This window comes from Paramisgurnus dabryanus, chromosome 24 (genome assembly GCF_030506205.2).
Source record: "Paramisgurnus dabryanus chromosome 24, PD_genome_1.1, whole genome shotgun sequence".
Taxonomy (NCBI): domain Eukaryota; kingdom Metazoa; phylum Chordata; class Actinopteri; order Cypriniformes; family Cobitidae; genus Paramisgurnus; species Paramisgurnus dabryanus.
The window spans coordinates 21,479,171-21,501,862 of record NC_133360.1 but is presented as its reverse complement, the minus strand read 5'-3'; the positions used below and the strand labels follow the sequence as shown (position 1 = coordinate 21,501,862).

The 22,692-nt window shown below is 35.4% G+C and overlaps 2 long non-coding RNA genes across 3 annotated transcripts; one reads left to right on the top strand and one right to left on the bottom strand.

The window, feature by feature from the left end:
• Positions 1-5,983: 5,983 nt before the first annotated feature.
• Positions 5,984-7,404, top strand: LOC135740900 (uncharacterized). The gene is made up of 4 exons (XR_010529293.2): positions 5,984-6,747; positions 6,830-6,977; positions 7,067-7,132; positions 7,207-7,404. It is a non-coding gene; the product is annotated as an uncharacterized lncRNA (long non-coding RNA).
• Positions 7,405-14,830: 7,426 nt separating this feature from the next.
• Positions 14,831-16,231, bottom strand: LOC135740901 (uncharacterized). Of its 2 annotated transcripts, XR_010529294.2 has the most exons (4): positions 15,488-16,231; positions 15,258-15,405; positions 15,103-15,168; positions 14,831-15,028 (listed from the first exon to the last, which is right to left on the bottom strand). It is a non-coding gene; the product is annotated as an uncharacterized lncRNA (long non-coding RNA). The 2 variants fall into 2 exon arrangements; XR_012335905.1 differs by having other exon boundaries at positions 15,258-16,231.
• Between the last annotated feature and the right edge of the window lie 6,461 nt (positions 16,232-22,692).

Below are 22,692 nucleotides of genomic sequence, written 5' to 3'. Positions count from 1 at the left end.
ATAGTAACGACTTCATGAACTTCTTTTCTAACAAAATTTCGGCTATTAGGGAAAACATCGTAGCTACCCAGGCAGCCACCACTCTACCCATTAGTTCACTTAACACTAGACTACCATACGAACATCTTGATTCATTTAAACCTACTACAATAGATGAGCTCTCTAAACTAGTCACATCATCCAAATCATCGTCCTGTATATTAGACCCCGTTCCCACAAAACTACTTAAAGAAGTATTCCCTGTAGTGTCAACCCCGGTTCTAAATATCTTTAACTCATCGCTAGAAATAGGATACGTTCCAACAGCTTTCAAACTAGCAGTTATTAAACCGCTGATTAAAAAACCACAGCTTGACCAAGGAGAACTTAATAACTTTAGACCAATCTCAAATCTCCCTTTTCTTTCAAAAATATTAGAAAAGGTAGTGGCAAGCCAGTTACGCACATTCTTGACAAATAATAGTACATATGAAAAGTTCCAATCAGGATTCAGGCCCCACCATAGCACAGAGACAGCGTTGCTTAGAGTTACAAATGACCTCCTATTAACATCCGATCGTGGTGAAATCTCAATTCTTATATTACTAGACCTTAGTGCAGCATTTGACACAATAGACCACAGAATCCTACTCAATAGACTAGAAAACTATGTTGGTATCAGTGGTCAGGCGCTAGCCTGGTTTAGGTCATATCTAACCAATCGCTATCACTTTGTTTATGTAAATGAGGAAGAGTCATATCACTCCCTGGTTAAATACGGTGTACCGCAGGGATCAGTTTTAGGTCCTATCCTGTTCTCGTTATACATGTTACCCCTAGGAGACATTATCAGGAAACACAACATAAGTTTTCACTGCTATGCGGATGATACCCAGCTTTACATCTCCTCGCATCCCAGCGAAACACACACGTTTTCTAAGCTAAAAGACTGCATTAGCGATGTTAGTGACTGGATGGCACATAACTTTCTTAAGCTCAACTCCAATAAGACAGAGGTACTTATTATTGAACCAAATCGCTACAAACATAATATGTCAGATTACAAATTGCACATAGATGGCTGTACTGTGGTGCCATCTTCCACGGTTAGGAACTTAGGTGTGATGTTCGACAGCAACTTATCCTTTGATAGTCATATCGCCAACGTCTGCCGCACAGCATTCTTCCATCTTAGAAATATCTCAAAAATACGCCATATACTGTCTACATCTGACGCAGAGAAGCTTATTCATGCTTTTATGACCTCTAGAATAGACTATTGTAACTCGCTACTCGGGGGATGCCATTCAAATCAGGTCAACAAGCTTCAGCTAGTTCAAAACGCTTCTGCAAGGGTACTTACTCGATCTAAGAAGTATGACCACATAAGCCCAATTCTGGCATCTTTACACTGGCTACCAGTTAAATATCGCATCCAATTTAAAATATCATTAATCACCTACAAAGCTTTAAATGGCTTAGCACCCTCATATCTTAGAGAATTACTATCAGAATACAATCCATCACGCACACTACGGTCGCAAAATTCTGGCCTATTGATTATCCCTAGACTATCAAAAGTGTCTAAAAGTGGAAGATCCTTTTCCTACTTAGCCCCTAAGCTCTGGAATGATTTACCAACCGATGTCCGAGAATCAGACACAGTCGATCATTTTAAATCTAGACTTAAAACTTTTCTCTTCAACAAAGCATTCGCATAATTTGTCTAGTAAAGGTTCTTAACTCGCAATAGTTATTTTCACGGAACAAAGCACTCACGGTCATAACACAGACCAACCAAATAAATAAATAAAAACCTTTTCTACATGAACACTTAAAATGAATTGCATTAAATAGTTTGCCACCGTTTGCCACTGAACCTGCATTAACGACGACAGTGGGGCTTTCGGCCTTAGTCAAACGGTTTGGCACGTATGGTCGGGTTGCGATTTTGGTGCTTTCGTGTGTCTTGTGAATAGTATGCCATACAGACCCGTTTGCCACTGAACCTGCATTAACGACGACAGTGGGGCCTCCAGCCTTAGTCAAACGGGTTGGTATGTATGGTCGGGTTGCGTTTTTCACGCTTTCGTGTGTCTTGTGAATAGTATGCCATACATACCCGTTTGCCACTGAACCTGCATTAACGACGACAGTGGGGCCTCCAGCCTTAGTCAAACGGGTTGGCACGTATGGTCGGGTTGCGATTTTGGCGCTATCGTAAGTCTTATGAATAGTATGCCATACAGACCCGTTTGCCACTGAACCTGCATTAACGACGACAGTGGGGCCTCCAGCCTTAGTCAAACGGGTTGGTATGTATGGTCGGGTTGCGTTTTTCGCGCTTTCGTGTGTCTTGTGAATAGTATGCCATACAGACCCGTTTGCCACTGAACCTGCATTAACGACGACAGTGGGGCCTCCAGCCTTAGTCAAACGGGTTGGCACGTATGGTCGGGTTGCGATTTTGGCGCTATCGTAAGTCTTATGAATAGTATGCCATACAGACCCGTTTGCCACTGAACCTGCATTAACGACGACAGTGGGGCCTCCAGCCTTAGTCAAACGGGTTGGCACGTATGGTCGGGTTGCGATTTTGGCGCTATCGTAAGTCTTATGAATAGTATGCCATACAGACCCGTTTGCCACTGAACCTGCATTAACGACGACAGTGGGGCCTCCAGCCTTAGTCAAACGGGTTGGCACGTATGGTCGGGTTGCGATTTTGGCGCTATCGTAAGTCTTATGAATAGTATGCCATACAGACCCGTTTGCCACTGAACCTGCATTAACGACGACAGTGGGGCTTCTGGCCTTAGTCAAACGGGTTAACACGTATGGTCGGGTTGCGATGTTTTTTTTTTTTTTTTTGTTTTTTTTTTTTTTTTGGCGTCTTCTCCTGGTCCTGTAAATGGTATACAATATAGACCCGTTTGCCACTGAACCTGCATTAACGACGACAGTGGGGCTTTAGGCCTTAGTCAAACGGGTCGTCAGGTTTCATTTTCTCTTAAAGATCGGAAGGTGACCCTTATTTACCATATATACCCTCGCATTGGGCCCCCAATTTGCTAAATCCTCAACTGTGGATAACATAATTATGCCGCAATATTTAGTCTGTCTGGAACTAAGCTGAGTTAAACCACATCACTGTGTGACACTTCAATACATATGAACGGCTGCTACGCTAATACGATTTTGTTTTTCTCTCCCTGTCTCGTCCTCGACCCGAGGACGAGACAAACAGACCCAGTCCCGGTAGATGTGAAAGTCGGCACACCTCTGATCTACTGGCCGTCCTTCAACGTTATGCCCAGCTGATACCTGACCAACGATCACCGGCAGAACCGCTTAATCTCCGCTAAATCTCCATTTCCGTTCTCCCAAGGGTTTTTCCCTCCTAGGACTTATTTTTCCTCGGATAAAAGCCCGGGGGTTTTTTTTCTCCTAGGGGGTTTTTCACCCCGGGGAGGCAGCCTTTTTGGGCTTTACCTAGCTTCCTCTTCAATACGTTGCTTTAGTAATACGTGCAATTATAATATTGAGTCATAGCCGCAGCAAATTTAACTGCTCATGCTATCATGTATTCTGTTGTGCTATCTGTCGTTTTCTGTGCTTTTCACTGCTTCTATTTATGTAAAGCTGCTTTGAAACAATTGACTTTTGTGAAAAGCGCTATATAAATAAAATTGAATTGAATTGAATTGAATTGAATTGAAAAATTGAATTGAATTGAATTGAATATAGATTAGGTAGAAACCAGGTCCGTGCTTCTCTTAAAGAGACAGTAAACTCAATTAATCTACTTAAAGGGGACAGAGAATGAAAAACCATTTTTACCTTGTCTTTGTTGAATAATGGTAGTCTACCCACATTCACAAACATACAAAAAGTGCTTGACATGCTAAACATCTCAGAAAACGGCCCAATCTGAAAAACTGATGCTTATGACATCACAGGCTTCTAACTGCCCCTCCACTTTAAAATAATTGGCTACATTTTTTTAAATGGCAGCAAAGTCAGCCAATCAGTAATGAGATTGCAAGTTAAGCCAGTAGGGGGAGCCAAATAGGTGCAAAACCACTTGTTTAAAATCCCCCTCCCTAATACAGCTATCTGAGAGAGGTTTTTAGGAAGCTTCTAAGGCATTACAGACCCAAACATAAAAAATTTTGTCTACATGTCACATCACAGAACAAGGATAAATACTCAGTTCAATCATTCTATGTCACCCTTAAATTGGTCATATTATGAGAATTTTTTTAAGATGTAAAAGAAATCTTTGGTGTCCCCAGAGTGCTTATGTGAAGTTTTAGCTTAAAATACTCCACAGATAATTTAATATAGCATGTTTAAATTGCTAATTTGTAGGCCTGAGCAAAAGTGTGCCGTTTAAAATGCAAATGAGCTGATGAAATGCAAACACTGATAACAATGATGGTGGTTTGTTGTAATAGAAACTCAATTGTGCTGTCAAGTACTTTTTTCTTTCTCTCTTTCTCTCTGCACTATGGCAGTGCTGTGGTTGGATATTGCAGATAAAGGGGATGGCATTATTTATTGTATTCGCCTTGCTACTCATAAAACAGGCAGAATCTGAACGGCCTAATTTTTCACACACTTGCAGAAAATGGCTTACCCAAACAAAGTTACTGGTTTGATCTTTATTACATTTTCTGGGTTGATAGAAGCACTGGGGTCCCAATTATAGCACTTAAACAAGGAAAAAGTCTGATTTTCACGCTATGACCCCTTTAAGTCTGTGTCATTAATGTTAATCAAACAATCCAAGACAACAAGAAAATCACTTCTGTAGCTCTAAAAAATAATAAATATATTTAATTCATACAATAAAGACAGTGTTATGATTCATTTGATTTGATTTCTGAACCTAATGCTAATTTTAGACCTACTTAATGTGCAACTTTGTTCTTTTTATAAATGTTTGTAATTTCTTTCTTTTTTAATAAAACAAACAAATTCTGCTTTGGGCCACTAAGAGGCTCTTGACAGTAGTTATATGGGACCACCATTCGTCAAACTTTTATGACCCCCTCCCCCACCCGCTGACAGGTCGTGTTTTATGACCCCTTGACAGATGGCGTTTTATGACCCCTTGACAGATGGCGTTTTATGACCCCATGACAGATGGTGTTTTGACAGGTTGTGTTTTATGACCCTTAACAGATGGTTTTATGACAGTTTGTGTTTTATGACTCCTTAACAGATGGTGTTTTGACAGTTTGTGTTTTATGACTTCTTTGACAGATAGTGTTTTTGACAGGGGGACGGGCCCATCAATCAAAATCTGTACAAGTTGTCAACTTTAGACAGAAAGTATTTAATGGTTTTATTGCCGGTCATTTAGAGTGATTGTTTTTCCTGAGTGTGTTTTATGTTAAGCGTATGGTGTCATGTTTAATGACGGCTCGTGTTTAGACATATGCTGTTTATTGACATTTGATGTCAGATCTCAACCATCCTCCCTCCTTTGCTCGCCCCGTGAGCTTACTGACTTTCACACCGCGGGTGTGTTGTTGAATCTAAAGTTTTGCAACAGCATAAGTTTATTTAAAGGCAATCACTAATCATATATATATATATATATTAGATGTACCAGGCTACGCTTAAAGCCGATGTTTTCTATCGAGCTATAGTTTCTGATCAGACACAAAGTCTGAACTAAATAAAATTTTAAACGGTTCACGAAGTCCGGGAATCTTTTCATGACCTGGTCTACAGTTTCACGCGTATTAAAGATCCGGCGGTGTCTGACAAAGCGTCGGGTGATTGTTCATATCTGTCATTTAAAATAAAGTTAATAAATGTAATTCTGTCCACTATGGCAAAATAGGAATTTATTTTAGATTTAGACAAATCATGAACAATGCTACGATTAAAACATTTGTTTGTAACATCACAAGTTATTTAATGAAATATTCCGTATACGTGTATAGTTTAAGCAATGATCTGAGCCATAACCTTCGGAGCCGGCAATACTATAATCTTTAGACAAAAGTCTAAACTAAATAAAATTTTTAAACGGTTCAGGAATTCCGTGAATCTTTTCATAACCTGCACTATAGTTTCACGCGTATTAAAGATCCAGCGGTGCCTGACAAAGCGCCGGGTGAGTGTTCATATCTGCCATTTTAAAATAATGTTAATAAATGTAATTCTGTCCACTATGGCAAAATAGGATTTTATTTTAGATTTAGTGGAATCTTTAACCAAGTCTCTGATTAAGACATGTGTATACGTGCACAGATGGTGACAGAGAAACTTATATATGACGTTAATAATCTTTTAAATGTTTTTAAGACGTATTCACCCCATTTTGGGGTTTTATTTTTAATTAAAGGCTTCTTAAAACATGTGTGAATATGTGTGTATTATACAAAGAGTCTTATATTGTCTGCTCTGACAAAAATAAAGTCTTTTTTAGGTTTAGGGGAATTGACTGCGTGTGTCTTATAAATACAACTTGATAATATGTTTGTTTTGTAAAGAGACTTCTTTAAAGTCACGCAAGAATAAAATATTTTAGATGTAACTGGTTAAACTTAAAGCCGATATTTTCTATCGAACTAGTCTATTTTCTGTTCAGACACAAAGTTTTCTGATGCTGATATTATGTCAGTGTGTGTTTGTGTGGGGGTCGTGTGATGTAATCTTTGAAAGTTTATGACCGAACCTTTATTGGGGAGCGACAAGAGATCTCCCGGAATCAGTTTGGATGGAGCAGAGCTGTTATACTCAAGTCTGTTGGTATGTATGTGTTTCGCTGTGTTCGTTCCAGTATTTTGTATGATTTATTTAAAAACTAAAAATTCGATCTCTGGTATTGCAGCGAAATTGTCTAAACTGGTATTAACTATTCCTGGTAAATCGCGGAGAAGAGTGGCCTGAACAAAAAAGTCAGACCGAGACTAGAACCTCCCGCAGCGTAACACGGAAATCTTGGAACAAAAGAGACGCCGACTGGCTCGTGTTGTCCGGTGTGTTTTTATTTAATCCTGTTACAATAGATTTAAACAAACTGGTTTGGTTTAATATTTTCTAATAACATGTGTTATCTGTTTTAAAGGTTTGGATATCAGAGGCAAAGCGAACGTTGTGTGTACTATTGCAAAATATATAGCGGATCTCCACGGTACGTTTATCTTGCATAAGAAAATTGTTTTATTTAGATATTTGTCCTAATAACTTGTTTTTATCTGTTTACAGGTTAGGATACAGACCACGACGCTTTGGACGTATCTTTAAAAAAGATTAAAATCAGAGACTTTTTGGATTTGTCTGGGGACATTTTAAACATTTTGTGGCAAATTGGATTTAAAACATTTCGGATACTGGATACCTAGTTTGATTTGTCCACAGAGCTTGTTTAAGACGTTTTCACCGCATTTTGGGGTTTATTTTTAATTAAAGGCTTCTTAAAACATGTGTGAAAATGTGTATATTATACAATGAGTCTTATATTGTCTGCTCTGACATAAATAAATTTTTATATTAGATTTTAGATCAATTGACTGTGTGTATTTTATGTCAAGCGTATGCTGTTATGTTTAATGACGGATCGTGTGACAGCTTGTGTTTAGGCATTTGATGTCAGATATCACCCTTCCTCCATCCTTTCGCACAAGACCTGCATTCTTTCACAGGGGTGCGTGTTGTAAAGCGATTAAAGATTTCTAAAACTCAATGTTGGTAAAACAATCCCCCATTACGGTGTCAAAAAAAGTAAAATGTTTATTTTAGATTTAGACAAATCATGAACAATGCTACGATTAAAACATTTGTTTGTAACATCACAAGTTATTTAATGAAATATTCCGTATACGTGTATAGTTTAAGCAATGATCTGAGCCATAACCTTCGGAGCCGGCAATACTATAATCTTTAGACGAAAGTCTAAACTAAATAAAATTTTAAACGATTCATGAGTTCCGTGAATCTTTTCATGACCTGCTCTATAGATTCACACGTATTAAAGATCCGACGGTGCCTGACAAAGCGCCGGGTGAGTGTTCATATATGCCGTTTTAAAATAACCTTAATAAATGTAATTCTGTCCACTATGACAAAATAGGATTTTATTTTAGATTTAGGGGAGTCTTTAACCAAGTCTCTGACTAAGACATGTGTATACGTGCACAGATGGTGACAGAGAAACTTATATATGACGTTAATAAACTTTTAAATGTTTTTAAGACGTATACACCCCATTTTGGGGTTTTATTTTTAATTAAAGGCTTCTTAAAACATGTGTTAATATGTGTATATTATACAAAGAGTCTTATAGTGTCTGCTCTGACAAAAATAAATTATTATTTTAGATTTTAGGACAAATGACTGCGTCTATCTTATAAATACAACTTGATATATACGTTTGTTTTGTCAATAGACTTCTTTAAAGTCACGCAAGAATAAAATATTTTAGTTGTAACTGGTTAAACTTAAATGTACTATTATCTATTTAACTATAAGCTATATTTTCTGAGCAGATATTTTTCTGTTTCTGATGCTGGTCTTATAACAGTGTGTGGGAGATGATGGCTGTTCACAGCAGGTGGCGGGTTGTAAACTAGGGTCTTTTTAAAACTGTAGTGGTAAAAAATGTAATAGCACATTGACAAAAATAAAGCATTTGGTTGTAACAAATTATTTAATGAAATATTCAGTATGTGTATAGCGATGAACGGTGTCAAAATCACCGGGGTCCCAACAATACTATAGTCTTTAGACTAAAGGGTATTTATTTTAATATAAATAAAATCTTAATCTTTTCGTGCACAATATTCTGATCACGCCATTAGATTGTGTACCAGCGTTTACAATAGAGAACATACGCGGATGAGTGTTCATATACACCGTTAAGAAACTTTTTTAAACGATTAAAGACATTTTCAAATCATCTTATGGGGTTTGTTTTAAATTAATGACATCTTAAAACCAACAGGGAATATGTGTTTATTACACAATAAAATGTAATTCTGGCCGCTCTGACAAAATAAGGGTTTAATTTTAGATTTAGTGAATTCTTTAATCAAGGCTCTGATTAAAACACATGAATGCGCGAACCACAGTTGCCAGAGAACGTACGCTGAGGCGCTCTTATGGCGTTAAGAACCTTTTTATTGTTTAAGACATTTTGACCCCATTTCCTGGTTTTGTGTCCGCTGTGGATCCCAACCTCTATGTGTTTATTATACAACAAATGCAATTCTGTCAGCATTTCTAATTTAGAACGCCTTTGATTTAAACATGAGGGTTTTAAAATGAACCGGCCATGTGACTTTTATGACAAAAGCTATTCGATCTTAATTTTTTGTTTTAACATCCAAAAGTTTTATACACAGTCCATAATTAAACAACTAGGTGTGTATGAGTAAGATTATATCTAATGTCACACGAGCAGCACCAAATCGCGCATGTGTCTGTGTGTGTGTGTGTGCATCCAGGCTGTTTATGTGTGGGCGTGTTTATGAGCCTGTGTCTTTGCAAGGTGTGTGTGCGTGTGTGTGTGTGTGTGTGTGTGTGTGTGTTTGCATGGGGGTCTATGATGTCTCTGTTTGTTACTAAAGTTTTGATATTAAGTCTGTGTCCTCATTGACAATAAGTAAGGGTTTTTAGATGTAGGCTTTATTACACAGATACTGATTAAATCATGTTATGCATTATTTGCGATTTAAAGAAACTTAAAAGGTTTAAGACATTTTATCTCACATTGTGGTGTTGTTTTTTAATTAATGTAACCTTAAAACCATCTGTTATCCATTTAGGGAACAATAAAATGTTAGCAAATATTATTTATCAAAGTTGACGATGTTATAAGCCAAGATGTCACTAACGTGACAACAAACATTTATTTAAAGACAAAACATTTTAACAAAATTGCCATGGCTTACAGAGACACACTAGACTTAATAATAAAAATAAAAATATACTATCCGAACATCCTAACTTGGTATTAGGTTAGATTAGGTTTTAAGGTCAATCAGCGTCTTTAGCTTTACAACTTACAGCACAAAACCCCCAATGACAGGATTTTTATGAAGTGGAGCAGACCCTTGGTATGCCTGTGGGGTTAGGTACAACTAAGGTCAACAGCTATCAGTGCATAATAAGCAAACATGAAATTATATTTTAACTATGGTGTGTTAATGATGTTGCTAGGTTCGCGTATTTTTTCTGAAACAAACTTTTCTTTTCAAACTTAGTTAGGATACACACGTTTGTCGCCTCAAACACCTGATCAAAGTTTTTCTTCGCTAGCGACAACTAATGTCTGAGATTTTGTAAATTCATCAGATGTTTCTTACTTGTGTATTTTCTTAAACAAACTTTTTCTTTTCAATCTTAGACAGTCTTCATACGTTTGTCTTTCGATAAGTTGATCATAGTTTTTCTTCGCTAGTGTCAACTCATGTATGAGATTTGTAAATTTCATCATATGTTCTTACATGTGTATTTTCTGAAACAAATTTATGCTTTTCAAACTCAGGTAGTCATCATACTTTTGTCTCTACATACATTTGTTCAAAGTTTCTTGTAGCTAGTGTCAACTGATGTCTGAGATTTTGTAAATTCAACAGATGGTCTTACGTGTGTATTTCTTAAACAAACATGTTGCTGTTCAAACTTAGGCACTGTTCATACGTTTGTCTTTTCATAAGTTGTTCATAGTTTTTATTTGTTAGCGTCAACTAATGACAGAGATTTTGTAAACTCATCAGATTCAAACAAAACTCATTCATTTCTGTAGTTTATGTAACACCTTGTCAAACTCTTAAAGGTAGTACTATCTGTTTAAAACAACAATGCAAAGTATTTTAGATTTACTTGATAATCTTTTACATCAAAACAAACTAGGATAGCAATATGTTTGAATCTGTAACAGGTGATACCACCAATAGCGTGTTGTACATAACAAAGTCTGTAAAATAATAAAGATTGATTAGGTTTTTATTTAGTAAACCTTTTAACACAAAGTGTAGAGTCTTTTGTATGTAACAACAAAGATGCGATGAAACAACGCAAAACAAGAGAGGATGCGTTTGTTAAAACACATATAAATTAAGATGCATACATCTACAAATGGGGGCAATGTTTGAAATAGTTTGGCCGTATAGCCTCTAAATTCGGGACCAATAGATTAAAGACATTGCCCCATTTGTAGATGTATGCATCTTAATTTATATGTGTTTTAACAAACGCATCCTCTCTTGTTTTGCGTTGTTTCATCGCATCTTTGTTGTTACATACAAAAGACTCTACACTTTGTGTTAAAAGGTTTACTAAATAAAAACCTAATCAATCTTTATTATTTTACAGACTTTGTTATGTACAACACGCTATTGGTGGTATCACCTGTTACAGATTCAAACATATTGCTATCCTAGTTTGTTTTGATGTAAAAGATTATCAAGTAAATCTAAAATACTTTGCATTGTTGTTTTAAACAGATAGTACTACCTTTAAGAGTTTGACAAGGTGTTACATAAACTACAGAAATGAATGAGTTTTGTTTGAATCTGATGAGTTTACAAAATCTCTGTCATTAGTTGACGCTAACAAATAAAAACTATGAACAACTTATGAAAAGACAAACGTATGAACAGTGCCTAAGTTTGAACAGCAACATGTTTGTTTAAGAAATACACACGTAAGACCATCTGTTGAATTTACAAAATCTCAGACATCAGTTGACACTAGCTACAAGAAACTTTGAACAAATGTATGTAGAGACAAAAGTATGATGACTACCTGAGTTTGAAAAGCATAAATTTGTTTCAGAAAATACACATGTAAGAACATATGATGAAATTTACAAATCTCATACATGAGTTGACACTAGCGAAGAAAAACTATGATCAACTTATCGAAAGACAAACGTATGAAGACTGTCTAAGATTGAAAAGAAAAAGTTTGTTTAAGAAAATACACAAGTAAGAAACATCTGATGAATTTACAAAATCTCAGACATTAGTTGTCGCTAGCGAAGAAAAACTTTGATCAGGTGTTTGAGGCGACAAACGTGTGTATCCTAACTAAGTTTGAAAAGAAAAGTTTGTTTCAGAAAAAATACGCGAACCTAGCAACATCATTAACACACCATAGTTAAAATATAATTTCATGTTTGCTTATTATGCACTGATAGCTGTTGACCTTAGTTGTACCTAACCCCACAGGCATACCAAGGGTCTGCTCCACTTCATAAAAATCCTGTCATTGGGGGTTTTGTGCTGTAAGTTGTAAAGCTAAAGACGCTGATTGACCTTAAAACCTAATCTAACCTAATACCAAGTTAGGATGTTCGGATAGTATATTTTTATTTTTATTATTAAGTCTAGTGTGTCTCTGTAAGCCATGGCAATTTTGTTAAAATGTTTTGTCTTTAAATAAATGTTTGTTGTCACGTTAGTGACATCTTGGCTTATAACATCGTCAACTTTGATAAATAATATTTGCTAACATTTTATTGTTCCCTAAATGGATAACAGATGGTTTTAAGGTTACATTAATTAAAAAACAACACCACAATGTGAGATAAAATGTCTTAAACCTTTTAAGTTTCTTTAAATCGCAAATAATGCATAACATGATTTAATCAGTATCTGTGTAATAAAGCCTACATCTAAAAACCCTTACTTATTGTCAATGAGGACACAGACTTAATATCAAAACTTTAGTAACAAACAGAGACATCATAGACCCCCATGCAAACACACACACACACACACACACACACACACGCACACACACCTTGCAAAGACACAGGCTCATAAACACGCCCACACATAAACAGCCTGGATGCACACACACACACACAGACACATGCGCGATTTGGTGCTGCTCGTGTGACATTAGATATAATCTTACTCATACACACCTAGTTGTTTAATTATGGACTGTGTATAAAACTTTTGGATGTTAAAACAAAAAATTAAGATCGAATAGCTTTTGTCATAAAAGTCACATGGCCGGTTCATTTTAAAACCCTCATGTTTAAATCAAAGGCGTTCTAAATTAGAAATGCTGACAGAATTGCATTTGTTGTATAATAAACACATAGAGGTTGGGATCCACAGCGGACACAAAACCAGGAAATGGGGTCAAAATGTCTTAAACAATAAAAAGGTTCTTAACGCCATAAGAGCGCCTCAGCGTACGTTCTCTGGCAACTGTGGTTCGCGCATTCATGTGTTTTAATCAGAGCCTTGATTAAAGAATTCACTAAATCTAAAATTAAACCCTTATTTTGTCAGAGCGGCCAGAATTACATTTTATTGTGTAATAAACACATATTCCCTGTTGGTTTTAAGATGTCATTAATTTAAAACAAACCCCATAAGATGATTTGAAAATGTCTTTAATCGTTTAAAAAAGTTTCTTAACGGTGTATATGAACACTCATCCGCGTATGTTCTCTATTGTAAACGCTGGTACACAATCTAATGGCGTGATCAGAATATTGTGCACGAAAAGATTAAGATTTTATTTATATTAAAATAAATACCCTTTAGTCTAAAGACTATAGTATTGTTGGGACCCCGGTGATTTTGACACCGTTCATCGCTATACACATACTGAATATTTCATTAAATAATTTGTTACAACCAAATGCTTTATTTTTGTCAATGTGCTATTACATTTTTTACCACTACAGTTTTAAAAAGACCCTAGTTTACAACCCGCCACCTGCTGTGAACAGCCATCATCTCCCACACACTGTTATAAGACCAGCATCAGAAACAGAAAAATATCTGCTCAGAAAATATAGCTTATAGTTAAATAGATAATAGTACATTTAAGTTTAACCAGTTACAACTAAAATATTTTATTCTTGCGTGACTTTAAAGAAGTCTATTGACAAAACAAACGTATATATCAAGTTGTATTTATAAGATAGACGCAGTCATTTGTCCTAAAATCTAAAATAATAATTTATTTTTGTCAGAGCAGACACTATAAGACTCTTTGTATAATATACACATATTAACACATGTTTTAAGAAGCCTTTAATTAAAAATAAAACCCCAAAATGGGGTGTATACGTCTTAAAAACATTTAAAAGTTTATTAACGTCATATATAAGTTTCTCTGTCACCATCTGTGCACGTATACACATGTCTTAGTCAGAGACTTGGTTAAAGACTCCCCTAAATCTAAAATAAAATCCTATTTTGTCATAGTGGACAGAATTACATTTATTAAGGTTATTTTAAAACGGCATATATGAACACTCACCCGGCGCTTTGTCAGGCACCGTCGGATCTTTAATACGTGTGAATCTATAGAGCAGGTCATGAAAAGATTCACGGAACTCATGAATCGTTTAAAATTTTATTTAGTTTAGACTTTCGTCTAAAGATTATAGTATTGCCGGCTCCGAAGGTTATGGCTCAGATCATTGCTTAAACTATACACGTATACGGAATATTTCATTAAATAACTTGTGATGTTACAAACAAATGTTTTAATCGTAGCATTGTTCATGATTTGTCTAAATCTAAAATAAACATTTTACTTTTTTTGACACCGTAATGGGGGATTGTTTTACCAACATTGAGTTTTAGAAATCTTTAATCGCTTTACAACACGCACCCCTGTGAAAGAATGCAGGTCTTGTGCGAAAGGATGGAGGAAGGGTGATATCTGACATCAAATGCCTAAACACAAGCTGTCACACGATCCGTCATTAAACATAACAGCATACGCTTGACATAAAATACACACAGTCAATTGATCTAAAATCTAATATAAAAATTTATTTATGTCAGAGCAGACAATATAAGACTCATTGTATAATATACACATTTTCACACATGTTTTAAGAAGCCTTTAATTAAAAATAAACCCCAAAATGCGGTGAAAACGTCTTAAACAAGCTCTGTGGACAAATCAAACTAGGTATCCAGTATCCGAAATGTTTTAAATCCAATTTGCCACAAAATGTTTAAAATGTCCCCAGACAAATCCAAAAAGTCTCTGATTTTAATCTTTTTTAAAGATACGTCCAAAGCGTCGTGGTCTGTATCCTAACCTGTAAACAGATAAAAACAAGTTATTAGGACAAATATCTAAATAAAACAATTTTCTTATGCAAGATAAACGTACCGTGGAGATCCGCTATATATTTTGCAATAGTACACACAACGTTCGCTTTGCCTCTGATATCCAAACCTTTAAAACAGATAACACATGTTATTAGAAAATATTAAACCAAACCAGTTTGTTTAAATCTATTGTAACAGGATTAAATAAAAACACACCGGACAACACGAGCCAGTCGGCGTCTCTTTTGTTCCAAGATTTCCGTGTTACGCTGCGGGAGGTTCTAGTCTCGGTCTGACTTTTTTGTTCAGGCCACTCTTCTCCGCGATTTACCAGGAATAGTTAATACCAGTTTAGACAATTTCGCTGCAATACCAGAGATCGAATTTTTAGTTTTTAAATAAATCATACAAAATACTGGAACGAACACAGCGAAACACATACATACCAACAGACTTGAGTATAACAGCTCTGCTCCATCCAAACTGATTCCGGGAGATCTCTTGTCGCTCCCCAATAAAGGTTCGGTCATAAACTTTCAAAGATTACATCACACGACCCCCACACAAACACACACTGACATAATATCAGCATCAGAAAACTTTGTGTCTGAACAGAAAATAGACTAGTTCGATAGAAAATATCGGCTTTAAGTTTAACCAGTTACATCTAAAATATTTTATTCTTGCGTGACTTTAAAGAAGTCTCTTTACAAAACAAACATATTATCAAGTTGTATTTATAAGACACACGCAGTCAATTCCCCTAAACCTAAAAAAGACTTTATTTTTGTCAGAGCAGACAATATAAGACTCTTTGTATAATACACACATATTCACACATGTTTTAAGAAGCCTTTAATTAAAAATAAAACCCCAAAATGGGGTGAATACGTCTTAAAAACATTTAAAAGATTATTAACGTCATATATAAGTTTCTCTGTCACCATCTGTGCACGTATACACATGTCTTAATCAGAGACTTGGTTAAAGATTCCACTAAATCTAAAATAAAATCCTATTTTGCCATAGTGGACAGAATTACATTTATTAACATTATTTTAAAATGGCAGATATGAACACTCACCCGGCGCTTTGTCAGGCACCGCTGGATCTTTAATACGCGTGAAACTATAGTGCAGGTTATGAAAAGATTCACGGAATTCCTGAACCGTTTAAAAATTTTATTTAGTTTAGACTTTTGTCTAAAGATTATAGTATTGCCGGCTCCGAAGGTTATGGCTCAGATCATTGCTTAAACTATACACGTATACGGAATATTTCATTAAATAACTTGTGATGTTACAAACAAATGTTTTAATCGTAGCATTGTTCATGATTTGTCTAAATCTAAAATAAATTCCTATTTTGCCATAGTGGACAGAATTACATTTATTAACTTTATTTTAAATGACAGATATGAACAATCACCCGACCCTTTGTCAGACACCGCCGGATCTTTAATACGCGTGAAACTGTAGACCAGGTCATGAAAAGATTCCCGGACTTCGTGAACCGTTTAAAATTTTATTTAGTTCAGACTTTGTGTCTGATCAGAAACTATAGCTCGATAGAAAACATCGGCTTTAAGCGTAGCCTGGTACATCTAATATATATATATATATATGATTAGTGATTGCCTTTAAATAAACTTATGCTGTTGCAAAACTTTAGATTCAACAACACACCCGCGGTGTGAAAGTCAGTAAGCTCACGGGGCGAGCAAAGGAGGGAGGATGGTTGAGATCTGACATCAAATGTCAATAAACAGCATATGTCTAAACACGAGCCGTCATTAAACATGACACCATACGCTTAACATAAAACACACTCAGGAAAAACAATCACTCTAAATGACCGGCAATAAAACCATTAAATACTTTCTGTCTAAAGTTGACAACTTGTACAGATTTTGATTGATGGGCCCGCCCCCCTGTCAAAAACACTATCTGTCAAAGAAGTCATAAAACACAAACTGTCAAAACACCATCTGTTAAGGAGTCATAAAACACAAACTGTCATAAAACCATCTGTTAAGGGTCATAAAACACAACCTGTCAAAACACCATCTGTCATGGGGTCATAAAACGCCATCTGTCAAGGGGTCATAAAACGCCATCTGTCAAGGGGTCATAAAACACGACCTGTCAGCGGGTGGGGGAGGGGGTCATAAAAGTTTGACGAATGGTGGTCCCATATAACTACTCTTGACATTACTGACATTGTCCATAATGATTACTGACATGGAGCATTCAGACAGGTCACAGGACTAAAATCACTGAGAAGCTCTGATAATAATTGCTTTACCCCGCCTCCCTATGTAAAACTAATCCTGTCTGAATAGTACTTTAGATAAGCGATCTTTAAAATAGGGCCTGAAATCTGCGTGAAAGTTTAATATCTTTAACATGAATTCTTAACAGAAGGAATTCTTCTTTGTTGACCTGCTTGTATCTTATGATTGAGTGTCAGCAAGATCTGAGATGATACAGTAGGTGTCAGTTCTGGTGAACTGATATGCAATACCCACATTTTAATTTCGCAATGGTTACAAATGAATAAACTGCCTTTTGAGTATAATATCATATCATATATGCCCAATGCCATGAGTATAATTTCAACTAACTGGCTTGACTTAAAAATATTCGCTTTTTAGTTGATAGATGGAGGCAATTTGTACTGTGTCTGCCGCATCCATTTCGATGAGAAAAAGAAGAGTGGTTAAAAAAAGTGGCTTCTTCATTTGTAATGGTGATAGGCCCGTAAATCTCCAGGATGTGTCGTAAGCATCGGTTAATGAATGTTTGTAGCTTATTGGATGATGCTTTTGTGGTTCTCCAAGTATCTGCCCCACACTGTAAAAAACTGTAATTTTACCGTTTTATTTTACAGATTTTCCACGTTTTTTGAAATATAAATAAAAATGGTAAAACTACAGAAATATACTGCAAATTTACATATTTACTGTAAAATCACATGGAAAAAAACGTCAATGTGTATTCAACTGTAAAAAAAACTGTCATTTTACGAAGTTCTGCCGTTTTATTTTACAGATTTTCCACGTTTTTTTAAATACAGTCAAAAATGGTAAAACTACAGAAATAGACTGCAAATGTACATATCCAATGTAAAATCACATGAAAAACACATCAAGTGCATAACACCCCCATTTTTAAAAAAAATGTTTTAAGACTTTTTTCATAAAAAATTATTTATATACATTATAACATTACAAATGTACACTGAGCTTAATTTATCGACATAGAATGTTGAGGTTTCATAATTTATTTACTGTAATAAATGATTATTTTTTTTGATTAAGATACGTTTATTTTTATATTATTAATAAAATTACTTTTTGCATATGTATGTCATCGCGTGTTTACGTAAAAGAACCGGTGAAACAGTGGTGAATGAGTTTTTGAACCGGTTCGCTGAAGCGTCCAATCATTTTCCATTACTACTGCTATTGACCACATCTCCTTCCACTTATCAAGTAGTTCTGCTCCGTTTAGTTTTTTGTTACGCATTTATTCCCATACTATCGTTTTATAAAATGATATAATAACAAGATGATATTTAAATGACAAATATGAAGATTTTAAATGTTCAAACTGAACGAAGTCCCGCCCAGGCGCAAGGATACTTTACGTTCTTTAAGCACACAGTGAGGCTGCTGCGCGCGTGAATTGCCCAACAACCTTCAGCTTTCCCTTCAATCCTGGATGTCAGGAGAAAATAAACAGGTAAATGTACATCTAATTTGGTCATTACTATATGCTACTTCTATTTAAAATTTAGCACTTGCAATGTTTACCTTTTTAAATCGTTAAACCAGTGTGTGTGTTTTAAACTTGGGCGCTGACCAGTAAATGTAACGTTATTACCGTTAATTTAAAATCTTAATCGTTTGAGGTTTCATTGGACGGTAAGTTAAAGTATAACGTTGGTTTTGTTCTTTTTGTAAGATTTTATCCGAGTCTTAATGTTACTAAATGTAAAAGTTTTGTTACTAAGTAACTAAGTCAACGTTAACTGATTTGTTGAAAAGCAAAAAAGCAACCGTCAGTGAGTCCAAAGGTTCTTTCACTTATTAAAGGACAAGTTCGGTATTTTACACTTAAAGCCCTGTTTTCAGATTGTTTATGGTGAAATAGAACGGTTTCGACTGAAACTTAAACATATGCACCTGCCCCGAGAATTTACGGGTGTTTGTTGTTTCACCTCCCACCTCTATAATGTGTGTATAGGTGCACAGGAACAATCCTTCCTAAAATGCATTAAACTTTCGTTTTCAAAGACATGAAACTCACCAAGTGGTCAGGGGTGCTCTTTGCTCCCCCTACAGGTTAGAAGCGTAATTGTTCATTAGCACTGTCGTAAATACTGCAGCATAGCTGGCTCTGATTGGATTGTAGGTCTGCCGTAAAGCAAGTTTTTGTAGTTTTCACTCGAACTACAGGACCACTACCCGACGGTTGGAAACTTCTTTAGTGCGGTTTTGGCCGATAGAGGGCTGCAAAGAGAATGTGAAAGTAACATTCACCCTGTTTTGAGTGGATGAACCACTGAAACTTTTTTGGAAACGTTATTTTAAGGTAAAAAAAAACTCTTTGGTGTTGCTTTAAGTGTAAAATACAAAACTTGTCCTTTAACAAAATTGCAGACTTTGAATGGATGGAGTAAAACTTGTCAGATCTTTATCCAATTATTATTATTATTATTATAATTATTATAATTATTATTATTATTTCATGTTTCATCGGTTGTCATGATGAGTTATTCTATTCACTGTTCAGTTTTAAAGGGGATGAGAGCTGTTTTAAAGGACAATTTAATAATTACTTGTTTACCAAACTGCTATATTGTTGTAGTTTTAAATGTAGTTGAATTTTAACTTTTAGACATTTTCTTTTTAAAATTTAATACCACTGCAGTTATGAACAATTATTTGTTATATTGTAATATATATAACAGTTTTATTCACTGTAAAAAAAATCCGTAAAAAACTGTAAAATTCCGGCAACTGGGGTGCCGGAAAATACCGTAAAATAACGGCACATTAAATTACAGAAATTTTCTGTATTCTTAATGTTTTGTGTTCAATATGTACAATATGTTCAATAATGAACTTTACTTGAATACAGTGTAAGTTAAGTAAAAACCCTAAAAAGTGTAAACACTGCTGTAATTTAAATAAATTAGCCATAAATGCTAAATGTATTTCAAAAATGTATTAACCATTTGCAAAAATATACCATTAAAAGTTGTTAAAAAATGCAACAATATACAGGCATAAAGATTGTAGGCAGTAGCAACAGTTTGTTCATAACTGTATAACAATTAAACATTCATTACAACTGCAACAATATTATAATATTACAAATATATATTACAATATAACAAATAATTGTTCATAACTGCAGTGGTATTACATTTTAAAAAGAAAATGTCTAAAAGTTAAAATTCAACTACATTTAAAACTACAACAATATAGCAGTTTGGTAAACAAGTAATTATTAAATTGTCCTTTAAAACAGCTCTCATCCCCTTTAAAAGCCAGTTGCGCTGGCGCTATGTCTAATCCCTATTTAGATGACAGACTTTGTAAACTGAAAAACTAAGCGGAGGAAGAAGTTCCCCAGTTTAAGATTAATTTTAAATAATTGTGTTGTTTTTCACTTTTATTGAAATTGTTGTTTTTTTATTCAAACCTTTAAAACCTGTTTTCTTTTAGTCATGGAATTAAAAAAGCAGGCTTTTAATTGCTTTAAATGTATGGTTATCCAATATCATCAAAAACAAATATACAAGTAATTATATAGAAATATAAATAAACAAATAATTTACAAGTATGTAAGAAAAGGTTTGTACTGTAAAAATACTTTATTTGTAACAAACAGGAGATAAAGAATTTACAAACGGCTCTCCGCACGTTTCAGCACTTGGACAGCGTCAGTTTTTTTTAAGCATCACTTAAAAATGTTTCTCATCCCACCATATCCACAGGTACAGAATCATCATATACAATAAATCCGTGAGGTAGCATTTAAAAAAAAAAAATTTAAAACAGATGCATTTGTTTAAACCAAAGCATTTATTTACGTACCAGGCTGCAGGTGAAGCAGCTCTTTGTGCCTTCTAACGTCTCATAATTAGTCCTCATTTATGTCCAAGAGACTCAATAATAATCTTTTACATTCAATCCTTTAATCTTTCATATTTAAAAGCGTTTTTGTGCTGCTGCGCAGTGGGTGATAAGCAAACCCGCGTTGTCGTCCCGTTTATAGGCGCATATTACTAATGCGCTCTTTAAATAACAAAAAACATATTGCGCCATTGACTTCTGTCTTTAGACCAGGTTTTAGTTGGTCAATGCCGTAGTCTATTTTAGTTGCCTCAAAATAGCAACACGCCAACAATGCGCCTGAACACACCTCGTTTTCAGACCAGAACGCCCATGGGCGCAAAAGAGGGCGCAAATGCATTTGCTATTTAAACAACGTGGTGATAAATGTGAAAATGATAATTGCACAGGATGGAAACTAGCAAAAGACACTTGCGTCGCGCATTGCGCCGGGTGTAAGATAAAGCCCATAGTCTTCTTGTCACCCACCAAAACACAAATGCAGACCAAACTCACAAAACTTGCCAGAATTGCAGCTACCACTGGACTTCACATCAACAAAACAAAAAACCAAGGTGATGACCATAAACCACAAAATAGATGCCATAAAAATGGATGGAGAGGGATTAGAAGAGGTGGACACCCTTGCATCCTTCCCAAGCGTTGTTGGGAAGGATGGAGGTAGACAGTGACAAAGACATACAAGCAAGAATAGGGAAGGCAAGATCAGCCTTTCTAACACTTAAGCCAATATGGAACGCAAAATATATTTCCAAAAATACAAAACTTCGCATCTTCAATTCCAATGTTAAATCAGTTAGGCTATAAGATGATTTATTGTGCAAATGTAAATTTAATAGAAAATACAATATAGTAATCAAATAATCAGATAAAATGCAACATTCTTAAACAAAAGATAAAACATACATGATATGGTTTGTATGAACCTTAACCCAAAAACCTTTAGCTTCATACACTAGATAATTGTGACCCTGCCTGTGTTAACCACGGATCTATATAAATGACTGGATTGCGCTTGAACGCATAATGTAACAGCGTGAGGTGAAGCCAGCGCAGAGTTCGAGCGGCCATCTTGGTATACCCAACCGGCAGAGGGCGTCATTGATTTCCATTCAAAATCAAGATATAAATTTACCCGCTTTACAGCGTATCAGTCACCAGGCACGTGCACAGAGAGGGCTCAACCTGTGCAGAACACATGCCCTTTTTGTCCTTACAAGTGTATATAAAAGTGCCCTTTTTTTTTTCGAAAGAATTTGATTAGATTTTTTTCCTTTAATAAATCAATGCTATTGGTTACCCTTTACGTATGTATGTCTGTTTTACAAATATATTTATCAAATAAAAGTTATTAAAAAACAAAATCTTTTTGGATCCGCTCAGACTGTCAGTCAAACCTCTTAACTCCGCCCCCTGATTGCGACGAGCTGAAATTCCACAGCAGAGCAGCTGAACATCTTGCAACGGTAAATACATATCTTGTTGTTTGAGTACAATGACGTCTCA